The following is a 27998-nucleotide window of genomic DNA, read 5'->3' as shown; positions in this document are numbered from 1 at the left end:
GCAGGGTCGGGCCTGGTTAGTACTTAGATGGGAGACTACCTAGGAAGACCAGGTAGGCATAAAAATTCTTTAAAAAATAAGGAATTATAAACTGACAAGGTCATTGTAATCTGTGAGGTCAACCAAGGGTTGCCTTGCCAAAGAAATTAAATAAATAAATGAATGAATGAATAAATAAAGTATAATAGAAAGAACTCATACAAGGCAAAAAAGAATTGTGCCCTTAATTCAGTTTTTCTTCTAGTCAAAATAAATACAGCTATGGCGAATATTTTAAGAAAAATAATAGTCATTTCTAATTTTGGCACGATATTTTCTTATTTCTATAATGGGTTTTGACTTCATAAAAATACATTAACATAAAGAGCAGGAGTTGTCATGAACCACATACACTTCTGCTGACTGATAAGCACTGTCTCCACTGAGTAAACTCAATGACAAGGACCGCTCACCCCTAACAGTCTTTCCTACAATTCTAGAGAGACCCGTCCTCTCTCCAGTGACCAGCAGACAGGGCGGCTACAGTTCATATAGTTCTTATGCCTCATTAATACTATATTGCTAATTATACAAAGCAAAGGACTCTCAAGTGGTTGTAACTTTTGCTCAACACATGGTTTTAAACAATTTGAACACCATAAAATGTAATCGATGAAGTCACTTAAGGTATAATGCTAAGAACTTAATAAAACCAATTTTAAAAGCGGTTATTAGAGCAGTCTTACTAGAATTTATTGTGCTCTCTGGGTTGCTTTAAAAATTTCCAAGATAACGACAGCTAATGTTTAAGTTTCATTTTGTTTTAAAATTACATTTTTGTGAGAACTCCTTCATTCCCATTCTCAACACTAACTTATTACAGACTACTTGTTCTTCCATTTTAACAAACTAAAGCTGCATTTTAATTTTCAAATGATATCACTGCTTTCTTACAAAGAACATCCTGGAAGCAAGGTGAAAATCATAATCAAAAATTTTTAAATTCTATTTCTATCCATTTTGAAATTCTATTGGGAGAGATGACCCTTGCTTACAAACAGCAAACTATCATCATCCGCAAAACCAGATGTGGCAAAGACTACTGCTTAGCTAGTCCATGTCTATTCTTTTCTTTGTAGAAGCTTCATGATAAAGCAAACTAGTTGCTTATATAAAGTGCATTACTTACATCACAGGATCCCCCAAACTTCCACATTTCAACAGTAGCCGTAGATTCACCATCAGGGGTGATTCTGCCCCTAAGGAGACACTTGGCAAGGTCTGGAGACATTTTAGATGTCACATCTAGGAAAGGGTATGCTACTGGCACCTAGTGAGTAGAGGCCAGAGATGCTGCTGAACATCCTACAACGCACAGCATCCCCACAACAAAGAATTGTCTTGACCCAAAATGTCAATCAGTAGTGCCAGGGCTGAGAATCATGCCTTAGAGAAAATTTACTCGAGGTTAAGCTGGTAAAGGGAAAAGCTTCATTGTGAATCCGTGTAGTCAGACTCTAGTGCCTATTCTCTCACATTTTTGTTTTACTGCTCTGTGCCTAGTACAGAAAAAAACATTCAATACATGGTGGTTGTTATTAAGTTAGATTTCATATGTCCTAAATTCCTATAGACCCCGGCTACTCAAAATGTGGTCCCTGGACAAAAGCAACACCAGCCAGCATCCCCTGGGAGTCTGTTAGAAATGCAGACTCTCAGATTCCACCCCAGACCTAATGCATCATCAAAATGTGCAAGACCCTCAAACAATTCCTATGAACATTTAAAGTTTGAGAAGCCAGCTACATATGACATTAAGTGACAGTGAATACCAGCTCTACTTTCTAATCTTCTAGACTTAAATTACCATGTGTATTATCTAGCTCCCTCCTTCACTGTTCATAATTCTTTACAGTAAGAAAAGTTATCAACCCTGGTAATGCTTAGCTCTGTGAAATCAATACCATACAGAGAGATTAGAAGAAAATGCTTATAGGAAGAGACCCACAATCAGATCTATATTCCCTACAACAAATATACTACTTAAGATCTATTCTTAATTTACTTTTGCTAAGAAATTCAAAGAGAATAAGGTAAAATAATATGAATGCTGCAACCTACCAAAGGGAATCCTCGTCTCCCAAAAGGATCTCCCAATAGACATACTCTCAAGGGAATGAAAGCTGCCTTCTCCATGAGAGCTACTTAGCACATCCATAGGAATTTTGTAAAAAATAAAAACAAAACATTTCTTGTCCTTAGCATCCCTTCACTAAACAGTAGCCATTTGTAACCTACAAGTGAGTGGCAGAAGGAACCTGAAAAATCAGAAAACCTTACTAAGTTGACTAACCAGGGTAGTGATATGGCTTATTGGTGAGTGTGTGCTTAAAAAGTAGAACAATCACTTAGTTATCAGTCCTAATAACTAAGTTAGGCCTCCCCATACAAGGTGGTACTGCTAGGGATATACTATTCAGGTTACTGTCCCTTGTAAAGAACTTTTAGACCAAGGGACAACCTAAAGTACTCCCCAGAAAAGCTAGTGCCCACTTACGAATTCACAGCAGCAGTGCCCAGTGTGTCTAAGCAGTTACGCTGGAACAGAGCGGACCCAAATGCGGAGTACATTTTCCTACATATGGGAGGGAAACTAACTAGGACACTTAAGCTCTAAGACAACATGATCTGTGTCCATCAAGAATGGCCTTCCTACAATCCTGTTATAACAAACTGAGGAGCCGGTGCCCACTGTCTTCCTCCAGCAGAAAGTAGATAAACCTTCATGAAGCACGAGGCTGATCTGAGGCCCAAACCTATTATGAAATGTGTTCCAAAGAAGAAACAGATTTGTCTACAGATATTTACATGATGTTATAGCCATATGCACAATCTCTTACATCATATTTTAAGTTTCTAGGGTATAGAATTTTCCCATTCATATTACAGGAGTTGGAATAATGGTAATTAACTATTTAATGAGCTGATCAAAATATTTACCCACTGTTTAGAAATACAATGGCAATGTTTCCAAATTAGGTGAAAAAACATCACAAAAAGCTTCATTTTGCCCAGCTACCCATTCAATTGTGGTTTTACCTTATATGCTGCTGCTGTAGAAAAAGCAATAATCTAACACTATTGGAAATTTATATTCAAATATTGAAAAAAAAAAAAACCAGTTGCACATAGAGTAAGGTCACAATTTTTTTTTAAAAAGGAAACATTTCAAGATAATCTGAAAAAGACTCCAGTAGCGATGGTAAAGGAAGAGCCGACCTAAAAACTGTGGCCATTAGGGGGTCCTTACTGTCCAGCAGGGGTGGCTGAGTGAGCAGTTAATGAACTGAGCTAAGAATCATGCTTTAGCTTCTAGACTATTGGTATAGAAATGAGGGTAGGTAGCATACAAGCGAAATGACAAACTAGTCCCATGTAAAGGGCCTAAAAGAAATTGGGGCGGAGGAGGCGTAGACGAAGAGGACACACAGGAACCATTACAGAGATTGAAATAAAAGATCAACATCCCGGGTGTCTCAAAAACTTTTCCTATGCGAGGTTAAACAGGTAGGTGTTCAGGATAAAGGTGGATTAGACAATAGCTCTTTTCTAAACAAGCCTGACTTAGAACAATTCTAATTTGCTCCTTCTGCAGAGTTTAAAAAAAAAAAAGGGTCAGAGCCCAGTAAAATTCTAAGGCTATGGTGACTACTGCCTCCCACTAAAGTAACCCAGGGCCAGGATATCTGCCTTAGAATCAAGTAGTTGAGTCTGGATTTTTTTAGTTATTTTTTAGTTGCAACTGCTACCTAAGTAAATAGAAATTACTTAGTCTCTGGTTCCTACGGTAAGTTCGCAGGGGCTACTAAACACAACCAACTCTTCTACTGGGACAACTGTATTGTGGGTGAGAGGCAGTTGGGGAAAAATAGAATACCGTTAGACTTTTTTAAGCGGTTAAAGTGCAGTTGTTAACCCTTGTACCCTCCATACAGTGCTGATCCTCAAAAGCAAAAGCGTCTGTCACAAGGAAAGCTATTTAAAAGATATCAAAATTCTGAAAAAGGGACTTCCCAGGTTTTACTCAATTCTAAGAAAAGATTTTAGAACACCTCTTTGACTATGAAATTATCATAGTTAAAGATTTTCCATTCACTCACACCGCCTGTGCAGCCTCCACACTATGTCTGCAAGTGGGGCAGTCAGGGGGAGGTATGCTCATTGAGCAATGTGGGGGGTGAAATGTAAAAACACCAGAAACAGATTTATTTAGGAATAGTTAGAGTATTTAGTAATCATTTCACATTTTATTGCCCCTTTTTTTGTTCCAATTTGGATGATACGGTTAAGCTATTTATGAGAGGCTCTCAGAACACCTTCCTGCACTGCCCAAATCGGTCTGGAACTCCTCCTCCTAGTCTCTTAATTCTAGCAATCTCGCTGGTTCTTGGTCCTCAACCTGCCTCTTCCTCTGAAGGCTTTGAGTAAGCACCCCAAGCAGGTGTGTGTCTCATCCTAGGTCCAACTCCCTACAATGGGAGGATAAAGACACCTTCAGCCAAAGCCGGCATTCACATACATCATCAGGGAAAGGCTAGATCAGCAGTTCTCCCAAGAGCCTTTCAGCAAGCCCACAGGTCAAAACTATTTTCATAATTGTAAAACATTATTTGCCTTTTTTACTCTCATTCTCTCACATTTGTACTATGAAGTTTTCCTGAGACTACATGAGGTATGATATGGCAACAGACAATGCAGATATGAAAATCTAGCCGCCTTAAGTTAGACATTAAGGGAATTTGCAAATATGTAAAATAGTGCTAGTCGTCTTGGTTATTTTTCATCAAAAATAAGTTAACATGTTATTGTTTTTAAATGAATTATAAATATTCTTAAATGTTTCGGCCTCAATTTTGAATATAGTAAAAAACTGTATCAACCACAAAAGCTGTTTGGGGTCCGTACATAATTTTTAAGAGTGTAACAGGGTCCTGAAACTTAGAGAACTGCTGGGTAGTTTATGTTAAAATAATATTAGCACAACTGGCTAACTATTAAAATTAAGTGTTTGACTCTTAATCCCATCAGATATTTAAAAAAACCAAAAGCTTTAAACAGGAACTAGAAGAAAATATTAGTAATTAGTTTCACATTAGGGGGAGTGGGGAAAGACATTTTTATCTTGACCACCTAGAGCAGAGACTGTCAATGCCTCATCTGCATCCCTCATGCCTCATGCCTCAAGGTTCTAGCATGCTCCTGTCAATGCCCAGCTGCCCCTAACAGCATCTCTGCCTGAAAGCTGCTTTGTCCACGGAGATAGGCAGGTAAATTAACTCCTGGTTATTTTACAACACAAACCACAGATTCTCTGATACTCTTCTGAAAGGGAGAATCTAATTCCTCTCCATCTGAATATGAGCTGGTCATAATGATATCTAAGTGATGCAGCGTGACGTGACTTCCCAAGCTAGATCGGTCCTTTTTTTCTTTAAGTGAGATGGTTTTCTCCTGGCTCACATGTAGCTGTCTGTCTCTTTGTGCCTTGGAAACTGTAAACACAAAGTAAGATGTCTGACTAATCTGAAACCTACATGCTGGAAGAGAAACCATGCGGGAAACCACATGGAGCGTGAGGGATGCCTGAGAAGCCCCAGATGTTACACCCTCAGCCATTTTGGGTTTTCCCAGCCTAGGCACAAGACATGTGTGTGAGGAAGCCTTCAGGTGACTCCAGCCTCTGCCTCTGTTAACTGCATGAGAGCCCAGCCCCAGTTAGCTTCCCAGTATATGAGTGATTATAATAAATGGTGGTGGTTGCTTTACCACTTAGTTTAGGGTGTTGTGTAAGGCAGCAATAAATAACTAGAATACTCCCCAGGAGCAACTCTCAACCAATAGCTTATTGTTGGGTGGGACAACTCTGAGGCAAGTGCTTTACCCCAGAAGTCCCCAACCCCTGGGCCACATCAGTACTGTGGCCTATCAGGAACCAGGCCGCACAGCAGGAGGTGAGCAGCCAGCGAGGCTTCATCTGTATTTGCAGCAGCTCCCCAGTGCTAGCATCACCGCAGATCATCAGGCATTAGATTCCCTGGTGCCAAAAATGTTGGGGACCGCTGCTTTACCCAACTCCCCAGAGTTTCCCCTTAAGCAACTTTCACTATGGGAGCTGGCTAATAAGGCATCCTTTATTGACAGCCTTACTTCCCACCTCTACTTTTGTTCCTATACCACTAAAGAAACTTGACCCTTGAACAACACCAGGTTTGGGGGTGCCGGCACTCCCCACACCCTATACAGTTGAAAACTTGCATATAACTTTTAACTCCCTAAAAATAAAAATGTAACTAACAGCCTACTGTGACTGGAAGCCTTACCAATTACAAAGTCAATTAACACGTATTTTGTACGTTATATGTATTATATACTGTATTCGTATAATAAAGTAAGCTAGAGAAAAGAAAATGTTAAGAAAATCATAAAGGAAAACACATTTACAGTACTTTATGTGTTTAATGAAAATAATACACATATAAGTGGACTCAAGGGTCAACTGTACATGCATCTGAATTCTCATCTCAAGAATCTCTTTCTGGGGGAACCAAAGCTGAGACACCAATGAAGTTAAAAACACGCACACACACATATACAAAAGAGATGAACGGGTCTGACTATATAAAAATAGAAAATTCTTAAGAGAAAGACACCATAAATAGTCTATAAAAAGGTAGGGGGAAGATACTTGTAGTACAGGTATACCTCGGAGATATTGTATGTTTGGTCTCAGACCACCACCCACAATAAAGCGAGAAGTAATCTTTTTGCCGGTGGAAGGTCTTGCCCTCAATTTATAAAAGAGCACAACATCTGCGAGGAGTGATAAAACAAAACACAATAAAATGAGTTCTGCCTGTACATGATTAAGGATTAATACCTTGACTATGAAAAACTTAAAACATACTAATAACAATGGATAAAGTATGCAGGCATTTCTCAAAAGAACCCACCCATATGGCAAATAAGCAAATTCTCAATCTTATAAATTGTGGTATGATCGTATACTATGCAGCTCTTAAATGAGATGAGGTATATATCCTGAACAGGGTGTAGAGAAATCCATAATGTACTGTTAATTGAAAGCAGCAGCTTCCATAACAATATGTAAAACCACATCATTTTTTTAAGACATAGCATATAACCAAACTCTTAATAGTGGTTATACCTGCAAGATCAAATGCAGGAAGGAGATTTATGTTCTCCTTTAAACAGATCTAAATTACTAGGATTTTTAAAAATAATGATCATGTTTAACTTTTATAATAGCTAAATATTTTCATTCTGAAAAATACAACAAAGTGTGAAAGAAATGGAATCTAATCCACCTAATAACAGAAAGTAAGAGCAAAGGAAAAAAAAAAAAAAAAAAAGTAACTGGTTATCTTGGGGTAAAAGTAGGGTTTCTGACTTGAAAGCCAGAGATTTAAGGACTTGGGAGATGGGGAGTACTCCATCAGGGCTATTTAGGCCCAGTTTTCCTGGACTGATGCTTAGAACAGATTTGCTAAATATAGGAATGAAGACTTTTGCCAAGTTCATGCCTGCTTTGTTAGGGCCCAAATATGTTTTCAATAGTGACCCACTGATTTACTGCATATTCGGGTGAAGGTCTAAAGGAGTCATTCATAGACAATGAATATGACTGCTCCCATCCCCAATTTATAGCCCTATGAAAGCCATCAGTGATTAGAGGGTAAGGTCTGCTCCTGTGGTCACATTAAAGGACAGATCTGACCCTATGATAAAAGCTTCCCCTGACATTTAATTTGAAAACTATCACCCTGTCTTGTTTCCTCCTCCTTCCTCTCTTCAGTTCTGGCGCTCTTCCCTAACCTGTCTTTATACCATGCTCCCACACGTGGAGCTGACAGCCTACATCCAGAGAGAGACTGCAAGCACTCCAAGAGTGTAAATCAAAGGGGCTCAAGTTTACTCCAAAAGCAGAATGCAAAAATTTTTCAAAACGAGGGAGTCTGACAGCCTACTCAGCAAACACATCTACCAAATACCAACTGTTAGATAAGATGATCTGTTCAATTTATCTAAATAATCTAGTCAATTTATCTAAACAGTCAAAACATGACAAAGTGAGTGAATTTAATTGTAAATTACATTTAGGTAAAGTAGATTAAAATTTACCTAAGTATAAGAAAATAAAGCTTGAATTTAATTCTCTAGAATTTATTAAGTAGCAGTTTGTTCTGGCCTAATATATATATATTTAAAATATCATTCCAAGAATCAATATAAATCAAAAGCAAAAAAATACTCTAACATTTGCAGAGAAACATACCACTTTCAAAGTTCTTTTATAAACTGACTCTTTTGATCTTTACTCAAATCCTTTGTATCAGGAAAGGTAACATACACCCATTTTAAAGATGGGGAAACAGATTCAGTAGGTTAAGTGATGTGTTTGTACAAAGTCCCAAAGCTAGGAAGTCACAGTTCTGCCCAATCCAATCCAGGCATTCCTACGGTGATATTCTTTCCACTACATTCGGGGAGCTTCCAATAGAATTTCCGCTTTTGGACTCCACTCCTCATCAATTTTGTTTAATCATATTTACTAGTCTACCTTTCCTACTTTATTTCATTCCTCTTTCACATTTGGATGGACACTGCAAATAGACAGGAACAAGAAAATTCTTTGATGTGCTAAGAGGTATCAAAATTTCTTAAAATTGATTCACTTTATTTGCAGAAATGAATTAACTGAAAATACATACCACACAGAGTATTTAGTGTGGTGGAGAGAGGATTTCAATAATAATGTGACAACTGACAACTACAAAAATGATAATCTCCTGCTTAATGAAAACCAAACATGGTTTTGGGAAACAAGCATCAGTTTGATCAAACAACAGTCTGTTATACTACTCAATTACAAAGAGAACAAGAAATAAACACCATTCCATTTTTTTATGAGGGTAAAAAAAAAAAAAGCTAAACAGTAGGTATAGAACATGACACCTACTTCCCTGGCTCAGAACTTAGTTTGGTCCCAGACAGTCCAGGAATTCAGATCCACTCCACTCCATTCCATTCTAGTTCACAGTGGCACTGGGAGGTCCAGCAATCATTGGAATGACCTGCACTGAAATGGAGGTTAACCCCTGCCAGAGAATACAATATCACCCACTGCTCAGTGCTCTGTGAAGCTGAGGCCTCTACAACCTCTTTGTTCCCTCCCTCTCCATTGCAGGATCTACAACTCAGAACCACCAGGAAATCACAGGGTCAGGAGGTGAGGAGAGCTATTTACTGCACTTGGAGAGTCACTGGCTGCTTTCTTGGTCCCAGCTGGTCAGGAGAGAAAGGGGAAGGCTGCTTATATTTGCAAAGGGCTGAGAGACTGAATGAGTGAGGCTATGCCCTGTATGTCAAATACAGGGCTGGGCTTGGAGGGGAGTGTCTGGCTTCTTTCTCACTGCTAAATCTCATCAGCAAATCTCTGTCCTACTGTCTACACACACACTTCTAGCTGAGCAGTAGACAACAGCTTTAACAAAGCTAGGCATTGTAGTAGCTGCTAAAGAGGCCCAACTGGAGCACTCGCATGTGACATTTCATAGCTGCCCAAGTCTAACTTAGAGTCTGGTACTGGGACTGGTAAGCAGATACACAGGACTCTCACCTGTGGCCACTGGTCAGCCACCATTCTGGCTTACAAATTAACACATGCAGTAGAGAAGCTACTTCATGTTACAATCAGGTGCTTCCTTAAACAATTCTAATGTCATTTAATAGCAAGGAGAGTGCAAAGCATTATCCCTAAACAGAAAAGCATCCTGAATTACAAAAATGTTGCTAGTAATTTCCAATTTTATATGAAACAAATTCTCAGAAAACTAACTGCTAAGGTATATGCCTATTCAGGATAAGTTTTATGGAAAAAACCAAGAAGCAAGAAAAGCTCTGATTAAGAGAAGAGGCAGCTGCTCCAAGCCTAAGGTGAAGAATTTAGCACAGAGTATGGCACAGAGTGAAAATGCTAAGACCCTACATATATGACTGGAAAATACAGATAAAGAATAGAAGGATATGCAAAATGAATTAAGTGGGAAATTTTTAATCTTATCTTTTCCTTTCTTAAAAGGGGGAAAAAAAAAAAAAAACAACCTTAATTTAAGTATTGGACCAGAGGAGGGAAAAGCTGTATCAGAACATGTGCATAAAGATGGTAGACTGAATACATGTACCGACTTTTATTCTTTCTCCAAACTCCACCAACACGACAGTAAAAAAGGGATTTTTCAAAAAGGCATAAACCTATAAAGATGGGAGGAACAGGCAGTATCAACACAAGTTTGGAAGCTAGAAAGCAAATGTACAAGTGGTAAAAGACTTGACGTGTGCAAGGAAACTGAAACCTAAACTGGCTGTGAAGAAAGCCCAGGTATACCACACAATCCCCCTAAATACTTTGGAATCTGTGGCGCTTCTGGAGGTTGAGAATGAGGCAGCATAGGTTCTAAAATAAGGACTGATTAAAAATGTATATAAGCAGCAGTCAAATTCCAAGACCCTCTGTGACAGGCAGCATGATCTCCAGTCCCCCTAGTGTTATGCCCTGTATGATCTCCCTGTCACATGGCCGGGCAGAAGCTGTAAGTTCCTCCTCACCAAGAGAGTAAGACGACACTGATGGGTTACCACTCACAGATCAGGTTATGCTTCTATATAACATATAAGACTCAGTCTTTATTGACTGGAGAAAAAACCTCTTCTGTTAGCCTTGAAGGAGCAAGCTGCTATGATGTAAACAGACTGCTATGATGAAAACTGCAGGTGGCCTCTAGGAGCTGTGGACTTCAGCCCTATATCTGCAAGGAATTGAAAACTGTCACAACCACCTGAGCTTGGAAGAGAACCCTAAGCGACAGATGAGCACACAGGCCAGCTGATTCCTTGACTGCAGCCTTGAGAGACTCTGAGTGGAAGACTGTGTCCTGACCCCTGACTAGTGTTAACTGTAGATACTAAACATATTGTGTATTGTTTCTGAGCTGCTAAAGATGCAGTAATTTGTTACACAGCAATAGAAATCCTGCCAGACCGAGGTTTATTTTCTGGAAAGGTTAGAGCTGAGGGTCTCTGAACCAGGGGACATTAATATGAATGAGGGCAGAGATGCTGTACTGAAAATGAGCTTATGCATGCCAGACAATAAGATCCCAGTTTTTGTCCTCAGCTCCCAGAACAGAGCCGGGCCTTCACCCTCCAGGCAGTCTCCTTTGGGGAATATGAACAGCCCAGAGGAATGACCTCAACGTGCTGACGTTAAAGGCGCCCTAACTAACAGATATCCAAGGAACAAGGTTCCTCTCTAACACAATGAACAAAAATCAAAACAAAGTAGAAGATGGCCAATTAGGGAAAATTACAAAGAAAATTTCAGAGTAAACATCAATAATAGCCACAGAGACAGAATATATTGACTGATGAAACAAGAATATGGCTAAAACAAAACATTCGGAAAAGAAAAATGAGGTGGGAGTGGGGATACTGGGCGATGATGTCAAAAGGTACAAACTTTCAATTTTAAGTAAGTTTGGGAATGTAACGAATAGCATGGTGACTACAGTTAACAATACTGTATTGTACATTTGAAAACTGCTGAGAGAGTAGATCTTAAAAGTTCTCAATACAAGGAAAAAAAACTATGTGAGGTTGATAGATGTAAACTTATTGTGGCCATCATTATGCAATATATACATCTCTCTCTCAAATCATTATGTTGTACAAGTTAAACTAATAGAACGTTATGTGTCAATTATATCAATAAAAGGGAGGGGGTGGAAGAAAAAGGAGCTTCTGGAAATTCAAAATGAAAGCAAACAAAAAATTTTTCAAAAAGACAATGAAGGATAAAATTGAAATCTCCCAAAAAAGCAGGAAAAAAGGTAAAAAATAAGAGAAAATATACAAAAATTAAAGACCATAAGAAGGTCCAAGATGTGAACAGTAATAGTAATCCAAAAGGGGTAAACAGAGAGGAGGTCAAAAAGTAATTTAAGAAAACTTCCCAGGCCATAAACTTCCAGATTCAAAGGACACACAGTACATGAGAGGAAAACAGACACATCAAGTTTCCAGGGAGAAAGAAAGAGATAATGTACAAGAAATCAAGCAGCTTGGCTTTGGATTTCAACAGCAACACTGGGAGTGAGCTGGCACTGGAGTAATGTCTTCAAAATAATGTACAACACAAACCCCATACCCAGACAGACAAAATCAAATATGAGGAGAGAAGGGAGATCTTTTCAGACATTTAAAGTCTCTAAAAATTTATCTTCCCAGAATTCTTTTTCAGGAAGTTACCAGGGGATGCACTCTACAAAACAAGGGGATAAATAAAGAGAAATAAAGATAAAGGAACCAAGATTCAAAGGAGAGTGGAGAAAATTAGAGAACAGAGAGAATCCCCAAAAGGAAGAGTGTGAAGAGAGCCTAGCATGACAGCTGTGTATAAATTCAGTGGTAGTCTGTGCACACTGCACCAGGTCGGGCTCCAGGAGACATTTCTTCAAACAATATGAAATTCACATAATACACCCAATGCATTTGGATGTCTTTTGAGAAGGTTTAGACAACTGTGAGAGCATCTCAGGTTGAATTAGTGACAAGTCCGGAAAACTATGAGGTGGGAAGGGAGGAAAGCAACGGGGAGAGAGGAAGAAAAGGAAAGAAAAATTAACTCCAGAGGAGGAAACAGAAGTTATTCAGGAAAAGTAATCACAGTTGGCTTCTGCATACACAGTACCATAGTACTCGGTACAGCTGTGAATAATGTTCACATAACATAAACAATGATATAACAAACAGTAATATAAACAAAAGGGGGGGAGTAGGGAGGAAATAACTAAATCTTCACTATTCATTCTTGCGAATCAAGTATTATTGTCAAAAATTAAAACAGCAAGTAGTGTGGATATACTGCCTATAAACAGGAAGATAAAGAGCAAAATAATCTAAAGAGGTTGGTAAGTGTTTGCCTCTTAAGAGCTAAATGTGGGGAAGGCTGCTGGGAACAACAGTTGTTTCTTTGTAACAAACCTTAAAGAAATACTGGATCATTTAAACTATGTTGGTGTTTACTTTTAATAAAACTAAATACTAAAAGAGAAAAGTTGGAAAGGAAAAGCAAAGAGAGAAAGGTTGGAAAGGAAAAGCAAAGATAACATCTTAAAACCATGTGACACAGCTTCTTTTCCCAATTCAAGTTCCTCCAAGTACAATAGTATGTGTGCTGGCTATTTTTCCAAATGATCATCTACTTGGTTCCCAGAAATCAAGCATAAAATACTGGCCTAATATTATGGATTCACTACATATAGTTTAATGCCCACAGCACTATACATAGTATAATGCAAACTAAAATGTTAACAAAAATATAAACCAGGAGGAGATATGGTACAGAAATTTATTCTAAGGAGAACCGAGAAGTTTCACAGTGTAATGGTATCTAAGTTCTGCTTAGGAAACTGAACAGGCTTTTTGGGGGGGAAGGGGCGACCAAAATGGAAAATAACTTCTGGTAGAGATGTGTGTCTCCTGCAGGAATGTTGAAAATGGACTTGTAAAGACTAAATGAGAACAGATCACAGAGGGCTTTAAATGCCTACCAAGCAGTTTAGATTTTAATTGCACTGCCTATAGAAATGAAATGAAAAAACAGTCACTGTTTTAAGAAATGGAAAACCCCAAACACTGAAAACATCAACCTATTCAGAAATAGGAAGCTGCACATTCAACCTTCAGTGAAAGAAGCAGGGAGCCTAATTAAGAGGCTATGGAGATCTATGGAGAGCAGTGACAGTGAGAACCAAATTGTCTCTGGGGAAATTTTAAGTACTTCATGGTAACAATCCTAAAGAGTTAAGTTATCAATAAACCACAGACCCTCTGAATACATCCACACCTGCATAAATGTGTACACCCAATCCTCAATGAGCAGAAAGGAACCCAAACGGTCTCACCTGGCCTGCGCCGACTCCCTGCAGTACTGTTAACCAGGCATCGCAAGCACCACTGTGCAGCACTTGGTCAAGCCATCACTAAATAAACGAAATTTGAACTTATGTATATAGCCTTGTATAATAAATTAATATTTCAGAAAACTATCATACCATGTACCCTGATTTTAGTTCATAAAATACAGATCATTAATAATAAGCTTAGTTGATCTGTTTGCTGTTACATTCAAATAGTTTAAAAATACAGTATATATGCTATTTTAGGCACTGTCTAGGTTTATTTCAAAAAGTTTGAAAATATCAGGTTTAATCTTTAAAAAGCACTATTTAAATGGCTTTACAGCTTTATTTAAATGGGTTTATGACAGCAAATAAAGGTATGAAGTACATTGGAAGGAAACACGTTTAAGCAAAATGAATACTTTTAATCAGTTTATCTGGCAGCTTGGTTGGGCGGTGCTTCTTTTAGGAACAAGGCTCACAAGTTTAAAGACTCGCAGACAGGCACATTCAACACCACATAAGCATGAGGTAAAATGAATACCAACATAAATCTTGGATAGCCACTAAAATCCAGTGTACTTTTGACCACTAATTATCACCTCGAGAACACTGTTAACAAAAAGGCATTGTCAATATTTGGCCATTTTAGTGTTTTGTTAATGTACACTTAACAGTATTAACAATGAGCACCCGCAAAGCCACGAGGAGCCACCCCACTAAGCAAGTCTCGCTAAGAATTTAAAACCAAAACAGAGCAGTCAAAATTTGTTTAGTAAAACAAGTGAGGTGCAGTCAACAGCACCAGAGGAGCAGCAGCTGCAGCAGTAGTCCTAACCCCACAGAAACCTGATCGGGGGACGGAACGTCCGCCTGCACTCAGCCAAGGTGCAAGTGCCCAGAAGCCAAGGAGCAGACAGCTGCTGGGGCAGCCTGGCAGGTGAAGGAATGAGCCTCTGAGTTTCAGTCTGGCTAAGCAAAACGCCTTTCTCCTTCAGCAACAATGTTACTAGTTGGGGCCATCCTTCACTTAGAGAGAGGCTTACACATCTGCTCTGTGCAAAACCTAAACACAGGACATGGTTCTGGAGAACTGCCTCAAAAGGAAGGAAAGGAAAATTCCAGTGGCTCTGGCAGCCGAGGCTGCAAGACATGGAACAATGAGAGTATAAAATAAATCCTAATGTGTTTTACTATCTTCAGTGCTCAATAAACCAATAAAAAACACCTACTTAGATCTTAATATCTGTTCAATATCATTTTAGGTACAAGAGTCACAAAAATGGCAAAAGCTAGTGTCTACTCTCATAAAACTCCCAGCTAAGAGGAGGGCCAACAAGCGATGATTAAAATACATGGTAAATTGTTAGACGATGGGTAAAAGTGGAAAGGACAGGTAAGCTCATGTGAGGGGAGCTTAGAAATGGGACCAACGTAAACATCTGATGTAGTAACTCCCTCCCATTCACACACACATGCCAACATGCCGGCTTTCCACAAGAAGAGCTCTCTTTCTTTCATTTGTAAGGTGAAGTCGGGAAAAGGAGGACAAGTATTTAAAACAAGTTCCCCAAAATGAACAGCCTCATTGATGTAGGTCAGTGGTTCCTATACACAAGTCCAGGACAAAGTTTAGAATAAGGGAAAGGTAAAGAAAAAAGAAATGGTAAAGAATAACGGAAAAAGGATTTATTATATTTTTCATAAATTTTAATTTATTCAATATAAAAGTCTGTCCTTCATTCTGAGACCAAGGTCTTTATATTTTGTAATAAAAACCTACCCTCTCTTTTGTGAAATGGTAACGATAGTAGATGGTGAGTTTGTTTTCAATGTCCTTTGCAAGACAAAATTAGCAGCCTTCTATCAGTCCCTGTGTGTGTTGAAATTTCAAATTTACGACTGTAGTAACAGCTCCTGTAGCCCTGGGTGGTATGTGCCATAGCAGTTTCCATAGAGGAAGGGACCTGTCCCAAGTCCAGGGCTCAACTGGCCCAGCACCCCTCAACTGTACTCAAGTTTTCAGCCTCTCCAGAGAGCCCAAGTAGGTAAGGCCACGGCCCCTCCTTACAGCCCACTGAGACTCATTCCTGAAAGGAACACACGCTGGAAGCAGTTTCCATGTACACAGAAGGTTCGAAGAGATTCCCAACCAGAAGTGAGTCCTGTCTCTTGATGAGACGAGTCCCCCAAAGTGGCAGGTGAAGCGAAGCCTGTTTGTGCCAAACTATTTCCTAAATAAATTCAGTGTAATTTTGTGTTGGCCGGTATACATCTCCAGTCTGATAGTTAACACAAAGGCATAGTGTTGGGAAAGAATATCTTTTCTTTTTCTTTTTTTAGAGTCAAAAGGAAAGTTTATTAGAAAAGGGGTAACACTCCAGAGTGTGTTCTCCTCTGAGGCAGAGAGTGAGAGAGACAGTAGAGAATACCAAGAGAAAGACAGTGAGAGGGAGGGAAAGAACATCTGAAAGTATTAAATGTGTTATTTGTAAGGACTCCTCACTTATCTTGGTGTCTTGCTCCCCTAAACGTCAGTTCTCCCACAGGAAAAATTTTATCTTCTCTCTTTTTCTTCTTTTTTCCTTTCATTTCAGAAGTATTGTGATTCTTTCCAGGACAAACATGTGGTCTTTATCAAATTCCTCTTTCTTACTTTATCAATGAATCTAACACTTGGTTAAAAGTTTAAATTTTGCCATGTGAAAAGAAACACAACTAAACAAACCCTTAAATACTCCTAAACGCAGCAGCCTACTCCTTTCGAGCTACTAGTCCCAGCTTTTTCCCTTCAGTGCCAACCTTCTACTTCTACCTTCCAAAATTTAATCCTGCTTTACCTCAGTATTCTACAGTAAATTGTTTATTCTCTTAAAGGTTACCAGTAACCTTCCAGTCTCAAAATGAAATAGTATTTCCCACTTTCATTTATTAGCTTTTTTGTCAAGAGCCGATGAGCCCTGCCTTCTCAAAGCTTTCTTACCAATCATGACATTGATTTTCCGATTCTCCTCTTACCTCCGAACTCCTCCCTCCCTTTACAAATCCCTTTCCCTGCTTATCTGTCAAGGCATAGGGAACAAAGCCAATAAGAGTGCTGCCTACAATGGTATCAAGAGAAAGATGCATTTCAGGGAAGGGTTTGGACGTATGTGAGGTCCAGAGTGGTTCAAACGGGCATTAAAGGAAGTTGAGAGAGGGCAAAGTCAAAATCTTATACACACCTGGTAGGAAACATTAGCTTGCTGTCTTAACAGTTTTTGGGCCTTGGCAAAACACTAGAAAAATGTCTATTACAAAGCAACGACTTTCAAACTGTATTCCAAATGGAGAGCGAAGGCTTTAACATTGTAAACGCCTCATTTCCCCAAAATCTGCTTTTTCAGAAAACCTTTAAAAGCACACTAAATAGTGTAACTAAACATGCAAGGCACCTGAACATCAGAACAGTGTGCAAATCCCAGTTCAACTCCCCATTTCCTCATCTGGAAAGCGTGGCTAATGATATCCTACATACCACACCTCACTGAAGGTGGGGTGTTTCCTCCCACAAGCTCACGGTGTGCACCCAGCACCTGGCATCCCCAAGGTGCGAACCCAGGACCTTCTGCCTGTAAAGCAGATGTGCTAACCACTACACTATGGAGCCACCCCACCCCTGCAGACATTTTTCAAAAAAGAAATACAATGACCAACAGGCACACGAAAAGATGTTCAACATCACTAATTATGATGGCAATGCAAATCAAAACTACAATGAAATATTGCCTCATACCTGTCAGAATAGCTATTATCAAAAAGACAAGGAAAAGTCCTGAAAAGGATGTGAAGAAAAGTGAACCCTCATACACTGTTGGTGGGAATTCAAATTGGTGCAACAAAAATACAGAAAAAAGTATGCACATTCCTTAAAAAATTAAGAATAGAACTATCACTGAAGCCAACTATTCCACTTCTGGATATTTAACCAAAAAACATGAAAACACCAATTCGAAACGAAATATGCACCCCTATGTTCACTGAAGCATTACTTATAACAGCCAAGATATAGAAACAATCTACGTGTCCACCAGTAGATAAACAGATAAAGATGTGAGATACACACACACATGAATACTACCTTAGCCATTAAAAAAAGGAAATCTTGCCATTTGCAATAACATAGACCTTAAGGGGTTATGCTATGGTGAAACAAAGCAGACAAAGACAAATACCATATGATTTCACTTACCTGTGAAATCTAAAAAACAAATGAACAAACAAAACAAAAACAAACTCATAGATACAGAGACTGGGGGTTACCAGAGGGGAAGGGGGTTGTGTGAAATGGGTGAAGGGGCTCAACTGTATGATGATGGATGGTAACGAGACTTATGGTGCTGGATCATTTTGTCATGTATACAAATATCAAATTAAAATGCTGGACACTTGTAACTTATACAATGTTACATACCAATTTTACCTCAATTTTTTAAAAATTCACTTTTCCACAAAAGCAGTATCACGATCCTGGCATTTAACGGAATTTCTTAGCTTCTGTAAAAGCCACAAGGAACTGCTTCTTCCCACAGCACATACACAGAAGTTACTGTTCCTATACTATTAATAAAATAGATTCTAATTTATTTGAAATTCCTACATATTAGACCTTTATTTAAGAAGATTAGTATCTTATTAGTTGGGACTTTTTCAGTTACAAGCACAGACACCTAACTTAAATGAGCCTGAGCCAAAAGAATTACTGGCCCACATCATTGAAAAGGCCAAGGGAGGGCTTCAGGCAAGGATGGACACAAATGGATAAAGTCATTAAGAGCTCCTCGCCTCAACTTTGGGTTGACTTCATTTTCACACAGGCTCTCCACACATGGTGGCTTAGAAAAGACAGAATCAGAAGCTTAAGACTCACATCCAACTAACAGCTACCTCAGGAATAGGGACAATAACCTTTTAAAACAGCCCTCCCCAATACTTTAGCTCCAATCATTTCCGATTAGGTCAAATACCCTGCACTGAAATGATCATTGTTGCTAAGAGGATGCTGAGCTCTGGTGGGCTGGGCTTGAGTCATGCACCACTCCTGGGAGTAAGGTGAGATGTTTAACAGAATGGAAAGGGTTATTATGAGGGGTGTTTGTACCCCAAGAGGTTATTAGGTGAACAAATAACATGACCAGCAGAGACTGTCATGGAGTAGTAGTCCTCAAAAGACACCACCAGGATTTTTCAAGGGGCACTGGCAGACTATTAAATGCAGAAATTCTACAAACCAGGGCTACAGGTTTATACATAGTTATTCTCACCAATTTATTCATTACCAAGAAATAAGTAATTAGTGACAAGTGCCTCTCTCTCCTTGCCAACTATCCTATATGCATTTAAATCTTTAAAAAACTGAATTATGAACAGAAATGAATAATAGACCTAAAATTTAAGAGTTAAAACACATATCATAGGAGAAAATCTTTATAATCCTGGGTTAGGCAAAGAAGTCCTCAGACACAAAAAGTGTAAACCATACAACAAAAACAAACCAACCAGACTTCATCAGAATTTAAAAGTTGGCTCTTAAAAAGACATAATTAAAAACCCACAGCTAACATCACACGAATGGTGAAAGATTGGCTTTCCCTCTAAGATCAGGAACAAGATAAACAGGTCCACTGTCACTAATTCTACTCAATATTGTACTAGAAGTTCTAGCTAGGGCAGAGGCAAAAAAAGAAATAAAAGGCATCTAGATGGGAAAAGAAGTAAACTTATCTCTATTTATAGATGACATCTTGTACAGAAAAAATCCAAGGACTACACTAAAAAGCTATTAGAACTAATAAACTGAGCAAGGCTGTAGAGTGCAAAATCGATATACAAAAATCAACTATCTATATATACTACCAATAAATAAACAGAAAGTGAACTCCACTTATAATAGCATCAAAAGAATACTTATGAATATATTTAATAAAAGAAGTACAAATATATAAACTGGAAACTACAAAACGTTACTAAAAGAAATTAAACAAGAGCTAAATAAATGGAAAAGATCTCTCATATTCATAGATTAAAATTTAACAGTAAGATGGAAATATTTCCTAAATTGTTCTACAGATTCAATGCAATCCCTATAAAAATTCTAGCTGGATTTTTTTACATAAATTGACAAGCTGATCCTAAAATCCATATGAAAATAAAAGGTGCCCAGAAATGCCAAAATAATCCGGCGGTGGCGGGGGAGGTTGAAGACTCTCACTTCTCAATTTCAAAACTTAACACAAAACTACAGAAATTAAGGCAGTGTAGTACCAGCCTTAGGACATAGATCAATGAATGGATCAGCATTGAGAGTGCAGAAATAAACTCTTAAATTTATGGTCGATTAATTTTCAACAAGAGTGCCAAGGCTACTCAATGGGGAAAGAACAGTCTTTTTACCAAATGGTGCTGGGACAACGGGATAGCCACATGCCAAAGAATGAAGTTGGATCCCTACCTCATACTATACACAAAAATTAACTCAAAACAGATCACTGGCCTAAGTATAAGCAACACTCCCCCTGCAATTCCTTTCTCTAGCAGCTGTTCATGGACATGTTCTCCACATATAAGTTTAGAGTAGGTTTACATAGAGTTGCCTCAAAAAAATATCCAATTAGAATTTAGATTGAGATTGAATTAAATTTATAGCAGGGAGAATTAACATCTTTACTCTATAGAGTTAACAGGGGTCAGAGTGGGAGAAGATATTTGCAAAATCTAGAACATATCCAAACAGAACTTCAGCAGATAAGTGGGCAAATGATATCATTAGACAATATACAGAACAGGATATTACAGTAAAAAGAATTACATAGTAGCACTATATTTACATATGCTTAAAAATATTTTATATATTGTATATATTAAACTAGTATATGGCATACTTTATGGTAGTTACTCCATAACTACACTACTACAGTAAAGGATTTTTTATTTAAATAAAATAAGCCGCTGCTCTCCTTAGAGGTCATGAATGTCAACTATGGAAAAATTGAGCTTTTGAGCATCTATTCCAGAAGGGTTTAACTCTGTTATAAATGTTCATTCCACCTAGTCCTCTACAATGAGGAGCCTCCATTCCCTGAAAAAGTAAAAAAAACTTATGACTTCGAGGATCAAAATTTTTAAAAATCTAAAAGCACACTTGTAACTTATGGTAAATGAGATTTTATGATTTATTTCCTTAAACTCTGAACTGTTTATATAACAAAAGGAGGCCTAAAACATCTTTGCCTCACTATCTCACTTAAGATGACACAGTTTAGTGATATTTAAAGCAGATGTGAAATACTGAAATGAAGAGGTTTATTCTCAAACATACCCCAAAACCAAAAAAAAACTCACTGGGCCATGAAATAGTTCAAATCTACCTTCTTGCCTGATCTTAACATAAAGCTTATTAAATCTGAGATTTACCACCCATTACAGTCAAACTAGAAGTTATACCATATTTACTTTTATCTAGTTACAATAAATGTTTTAAGGTAAATGAATTTTCTGCTCCAATATGTAACAATCACTAGAATAATCAAAGTACTAAATCATGTCCTTCAAGTCTTTAAAAAGATTTTTTGCCCCACCAACAATAGTTATCCCCTGACCACCCACCCAGAAATGCCTTCACCCATCTCCTACCAGGACTCGAAAAGACTGCCACCCAAACACACTTCCACAAACAAAAAGATCTAGGACGATGATATAAAACCAGGACTCTTCACTGCATGTGGCTCTTTCACTCACCAACCCATAGCATTTCAAATTTGTGCCAGAATTGTACAATACTGCATTCAAAAGTGGTAGTCATGTGGTTTTTTTGGTTAATGGTGACTACAAATGTGGCTCCAGAAGCCCTGGACTGAATGGCATTGGTTTAGAAAAGGTGGCTTTTAAAAATAAAAAAAAAAAAAGTGTGAGATGAAAATGACATTTATACATTCTGTTAGACTCAAAACATTTTATTTGCAAATCCAACAGAAATTTGTGGAAAGAAGAAATGTAATTTGTAACAATGTAGGCACTTAAATCCTACTATAACCAAGACATATATTCTTCTGATGTGGAGTGACCTATAATCATGTTAGAATTAATATATATTTGGGGGTGGAGGGAGGGTGAAACAGATCAAGAGGCTCAACTGTATGCTTATGGATGGAAACTAGACTCTCGGTGGTGAGCATGTAGTCCATACAGATGTTGATTTATAATACTGTATGCCTGAAACTTACATATTATAAACCAATGTTACCTAGTAAAAAATAAATTTAAAAAAAATTAATATGTACTCAAAACACAACTAATCCTAAATCAAGAGGGGTAAAAAAAAAAAAAAAATCAAGTCTAAAACAATTAAATTTCCTAATTTCAAAGTACAATTGATATGGCCAACAATAGTACCAGTCTAAAACTGTTAAGATAAATTTTAAATAAAATCTCTATCGACTCATTTATAGCAGATAAAATGTGATGCACGAGCCATTTAAAATGAGCTGAATTTGCCCCCCCCAACTCATTATGGCAAGATCTACAATACCTTTATATCTTTTCTCAAACAGTTCGACCATATTTCTAAAAGTAAATATCATTTATTTTATACATAAATGTATAAAAGCTGGAATAGCATAAAAGTACTGTTTTCTAATGACAAATTTTTATTTACCAAAAAAAACCATCATGGGCTTTTTAAGTCACTTCGACTTCTGGTCCAGATGGAATAACAAGGACCAAATTTACCCTACCACCTTAAAACAACTTAAAAAAAGAAATATATATATATACACACACACACACACACACACACACGTGTGTGTGTGTGTGTATATATATATATGAGAAATAATAGTTTCTAGATACTGGGCATAAGGCAGCTTAGGGCAGTGATTCCTGAGAAAGAAAAAATAAACAAAGGGAGACCTCCACTTGCCCCTGTGGGACAGAGAGGGAGAACCCAGGTGGCTAGCGCTCACAAGCACCAGAAGAGAGCTGCACAGGGAGAGAACGCCAGGGCTCTGCACGCGCATGAGAGGACACAACACTACCCAATGTGAGAACACCCAGAAGGAACAGTGGAAACAACTCCCCGGGCTACGGGTTAAGAATGGTTTGTGTTCTCACTAGTTTAGGAAAATCTTATAATTCCCAGGATAATGTGTAAAATACTCAAAATAGTACAGTCTCAGCGGAGGGGAAAAATTAGCCTTAGTAACTGTTCTGATCATTCTCAACAAAGCTTAAAAACAGGTCTTGAAAGGATCAGACTATTTGCATGTAACTTTAACTGCACCTCAACCTACAAAGCTCAAGAGTATTTAAGAATACAAAAATATCCAGCTCCCAAAAAGGTAAAATTTGCAAAGTCTGGTATTCATTAAAAAATTACCAGATATGGAAAACAAGTTTGAAAATGGGAGAAAATCCAATTAACAGAAATTGATCCAGAAATGACAGAGATAATAAAATTAATGGCCAAAGATGGTAAACTATTGCTATAACTATTCTGTAAGTTCAAAATGATAGACAATACCTGAGTATGTTAGGTAGAGCCATGGAAATCAAATCAAACTTTTAGACATTAAAAAATGTAACATCCAAGATAAAAATACATTGGATAAAATTAGCAGCATGTTAGAAACTGCAAAAGAAAAGATGAATACACTTGAAAACACAGCAATAGAAATTATTTAAAATGAAACAGGCAAAAAAAAAAAAAAAAAGACTTTGAACAGGTCAGTGAACATGAAGAAAATGACCCCAAGACAGATCATGATCAAACTACAGAAAACCAGTGATAAAGATTAAATCTCAGAAGAAGCAGAAATGAAAAAAGACATTTAGGGTGAAGATAAGGATGGCAGAATTCTCAAACAAGGCAAGCCAGAAGACAATATTGAAAGAGAAAAAGTGTCACCCTAGTATTCTATATCCAACAAAAATGTTTCAAAAACAAAGGCAAAGTAAAGATTTTTTCAGACATACAATTAAAAGAATTCATCACCAGCACACCTGATTCTAAGAAATATTAAAGGCAGTCTTCTCTCAGGTGGAAGGAAATAACAGATGTGTATATCTGGAACTACACAAAGGAATAAAGAATACCAGAAATGGTAAATAAATATTTGTAGACACTATAATCTTTTGTTCCTTAAATCTCTTTAAAAGATAGTATCTAAAGCTAAAGTAGTGACAAAGTACTGGGAGGTTTATAACATGTAGAAAAGGAATTTATGACAACAATAGCACACCAGCTGGGAGGAAGAGATGCCTAAGGATCCTCTAGCATAAGGAAGGGGCATAATATCACTTGAAGGTAGATGATAATGACGTTTTCTACAAACTCTAACTTAGCAACCACTGAAAAACAAAACAAAAAGTTATAGCTGGTACTCCAAAAAAGCATAGATGATCATTAAAAAAAAAAAACTTAGCCCAAAAGAAAGCATGAAAAAAGGAAATAGATGGGACAAATAGTAAGATTTAAACCCAGTCACATCAACAGTAACATTTAATGAAATGGTCTAAATATTCTAATTTGAAGGCAAAGACTGTCAGTCTTGCAAAGAAGCAAGTCCCAACTATATGCTGCTTAAAAGAAACCCATAGTAAATATTAAGGCATATCTCATTTTACTGTCTCACTTTATTGCACTTCACAGATGGTGCAGTTTTTACAAATTGAAGATAAGACTCCCCACCAGCAAAAAGATTACGACCACTTTACTGTGGTGGTCTGGAACCAACCGAATCCACAACATCTCTGAGGCATGCCCTGTATTTAAAAAGTCACACAACAAGTATAACTTATTAGACATTTACTAATTAATATGAAAAGCTTCTCCTGAAAGGACTTAAAAGTTGCAACTTGAAGTATAAAGCAACACAGACTAACAGACAAGTAGAAAGACAAATTTTCAAAAAAATGATAAAAATTTATAATTCTCAATTCTCCATATTACCAGTCTGTCTTCTATTGAAAGTATATACCATATAGCATTTAATTCTTTGTGTCAAAAGTTCCGCAAAAGATTGAGATTGGTAAAAATGCTGCTTTGCCAAACATTCTCACTCAAATCAGATGTAGGCTACTTCCCTAATTAAAAAGCAAAACAAAAGCCAAAATCAAAACCAACCAACCAAACACTATGTCCAATGCTTTATAAAATGCAACAAGGCACTTGTGATTTTTAACATATCACAAATCCTTTGAATTTCAACGAGAACAGCTGATGGCTGAAAATAAAATACATGGCAAGTTGGACTTGGATAAAGCGGACAACATCCCCAAACTTCACTCTCTCCGCATTTCAGAAGAAAGAAAATGTCATCAGTAAATATTTCGCAGTTAACACATTACTAATACCCTGGGGATGCTTAGAATTTTGAGAGCTTTTCTAGTGCTGGTGGTAGGTTTGGAACATTCTCTGGCTCAGCCCCCAAAATCTAATCAGAGTACTTGGTTAGACTCCCTGGTTGGCTTCCAAACTTTCCAGTGGCTTGATCATGGTAAGTTACTTAATTTCTTTATGTTCTGACTTTCTCATCTTTAAAATGGGGAGGAACAGTATAACTTTTAAAAAATGCTTTTTATAGTAATAACTGTTATGTACTGAATTCCAAGTGCTTTACATACAATATATTAAATCCTAAAAACCTATGAGGTGATAAGCATTCTTATCCCCACTTTACAGGTAAGGAAACTGGAGTACAGATTTATGTTCCTCCCAGGTTTACATACTTATTAAGTGGGGAGCTAGTAATTTAACTCCATCTGATTCCAGTACCGGTCACCTTAAACAACATGGTAAACAAGTAACTTTTAATTTTTTTTTTTTTTCCAAAATTGCCCCTCTTTAGCTCTAGGCTGTGAGCTATTTAAGGATAAGAGCTTTCTCTTCCTCATTTTGAGTAATCTCAGCATCACCCACAAAGACAGCACACAAAGGAGATCAGTGAAAGTTTGCTGAATGAAGAGATTCTGGGCATGATCCTGTTTGTCATGTTACTCCTACATGGCTGGGAATCAGAAGAAGGGTGTTTCATCTCCAACCTTATCAGTATCAGTCCTCGGCTGTGCCATTTTAGGAAGTCACCTCACTTCCCTAGCTTTGAGTGTTTTAATTTGTAAAATAAGAAATTGAACTAGATGTAAGTTCCCTTTGCGCTCTAACATTACCAAGAAAAGCTAACATCACCTTTTGGAGAAATAACAAAAGAGATACCTCTGACCAGTAGAACTGAAGCACCTTGCAGTTTTCAAGAGTAACATTTAGAGCCCTTCCATTTCTTACTTAAAATCCCTTGCTCCCCCAGAATAAGAGCTCCAGCAGGGCCTGGAACTAGTCTTTCTTGTTTACATGTATTCCCCCAATACAATACCTGACATGTGAAAGACAACTGATGTTTAATGTGTGAATGAATACATTATTGGTGAAAACTTGTGAACAGTAAGTGAAATGAAAAATTTTTTATGTAGCACTCTAAATCGGTTGTTTCCAAATTTTACTAACTGGATTTTAGATATTCCTATCAACTTTAGTTACAAAAATTGTGCTTTAAAGGCATTCACAAGACTTTAACTGCTTTAGTTCTTGCTGTTTCGTTGTATTTCACCTATATCCTAAACAGCCTTTGTTCTCAAACACCCATGTAAGCTAACAAGTAATCTAACATTAGGAGTAAAAGCTCAAAACTTCTTTCTGAAATGCAACAGCTGAAAAAAGGTTATTAGAAATAGCTTTAAACTCAGAGGAAACCGATGGATGCTAAACCCTTTCCTCTTTTCCCCAGTGCCATGTTTGAAATAAATCAGTTATTTTGAAGGTTATTTCTGTAGATTATGCAAAGAACATACTAAAATTTAAGGCAGTCTCAATTCACCAGCATTCTTCAAACAACAACAAATAAATTGATAAAGATATATACTAATCTTTACCTTAAGGTTTTCCTTCTAAAAGTCTGGAAAACAAAAATAGTTCTTAAAACTGAATCACTATTTTTTAATTTTGTTTTGTTTAATAATTTATGATTATGTCATGAAAATAAAAATCAAGAAATAACACAAAATATGCATTATTTCCTTGGTTCTTACCCTTTGGCTTCTGCGTTTTGTTTTAATGCTGAAGCCTGAGCCTCCCCCTGGAGATGGTGATTCAGTGGGGTGCTCTGTTTTTTTTTAATAATACATATAACAGAAAGCAGCTAGGGTTGAGAACCACTCACTAAACATACAACACTTAATGCTAGGTTGTTTGAGTACTTCAAGTAAACAATTAACTCAATATGCAAAACCTAAAAATGTTAAAACATTGTACAACTAGTCCAGTATCTTTTTCTATATTCATTTTCTAAATTTTAAGTATTATCAATTGGAGCAATTGACTGTTTACACTGATTTGTGAGTATTCCAGGGAATACAAGTCTTAAAACAAAATTCAATATAAATTCACTTTAATTTTAAAAAGAAATTCCTTAACTTAAGAGAAGGAGATCCTGTGTCACCTTTCTAAAGGTTCTAAGAGACTGGGCAGGAGTCAAAGGTTTTAGAAAACCCAAAGCCAATTTTACACCTGGCCACAGTTATTTACCTCCCCAAACTGAATTTTTTATATATGTCCTCCTCATACATTGCGAAGTTAGAAAAGAAACAGGTACAGTCCCTCATCTGTTTTTCTGCTTACATATTAGGTAAGGACATACTGACTGACAACTGAAAAGCTACAGGCATTTTATTTAGTGAGCATCCAGATATAATCATATTTAAAGAAATATTCTTCAAAGTGAATTTTCCCATTGTATAAATATTTTAAGTTAAAACATTTATAAAAATATGAAAAAAATTATCCAATTTCTATCGAAGGGAATAGCAGACTGAAGGGAAGTTAGTGGTGAACACAGAAGAGCTACAGGGTGATAACACATGCTACACGGCTTCCTGATGTGGGCCAGAAGGATA

General features: G+C 37.4%; 1 protein-coding gene across 1 annotated transcript in view; it reads right to left on the bottom strand.

Annotated features, from left to right (window-relative positions):
• The window catches only part of UBE2E1 (ubiquitin conjugating enzyme E2 E1), a 61711-nt gene that overhangs the window by 9480 nt on the left and 24233 nt on the right, over nt 1-27998 (bottom strand). The gene's annotated exons all lie outside the window — the stretch shown is intronic.

This window comes from Pteropus alecto, unplaced genomic scaffold (genome assembly GCF_000325575.1).
Source record: "Pteropus alecto unplaced genomic scaffold, ASM32557v1 scaffold10, whole genome shotgun sequence".
Taxonomy (NCBI): Eukaryota; Metazoa; Chordata; class Mammalia; order Chiroptera; family Pteropodidae; genus Pteropus; species Pteropus alecto.
Note: the sequence above shows the minus strand (reverse complement) of the source record. Positions and strands in the feature narration are given on the sequence as shown.